Here is a 440-nt window from a genome sequence, read left to right on the forward strand (position 1 = left end):
TTGGTCTTCAAGTAATTTTTTATTCCTGGTTCCAATATCTAGCATGACAAATTTATTATTATTATTATTACAGAAAAGAGTAAAGTATCGTTTTTGTCCCCAATATTTGGGGTAAGTCCTAAAGTTATTCCTAACGTTTCAATCGTCCTATTTAAGTCCCTAACGTTTTAAAATTGACTCAATGTTGTCCTGCTGTTATGGATCCGTTAACAGAATTGACGGCGGGACAAAATTGAGACAATTTTAAAACGTTAGGGACTTAAATAGGACGAAAACGTTAGGAATAACTTTAGGACTTACCCCAAATATTGGGGACAAAAACGATACTTTACTCTTTTCTGTAATAATAATAATAATAAATTTGTCATGCTAGATATTGGAACCAGGAATAAAAAATTACTTGAAGATCATCAATAGTATTAAAATATTTTTTTTAATAT

The sequence above is a fragment of the Arachis ipaensis genome, chromosome B01, assembly GCF_000816755.2.
Source record: "Arachis ipaensis cultivar K30076 chromosome B01, Araip1.1, whole genome shotgun sequence".
NCBI classification, from domain to species: domain Eukaryota; kingdom Viridiplantae; phylum Streptophyta; class Magnoliopsida; order Fabales; family Fabaceae; genus Arachis; species Arachis ipaensis.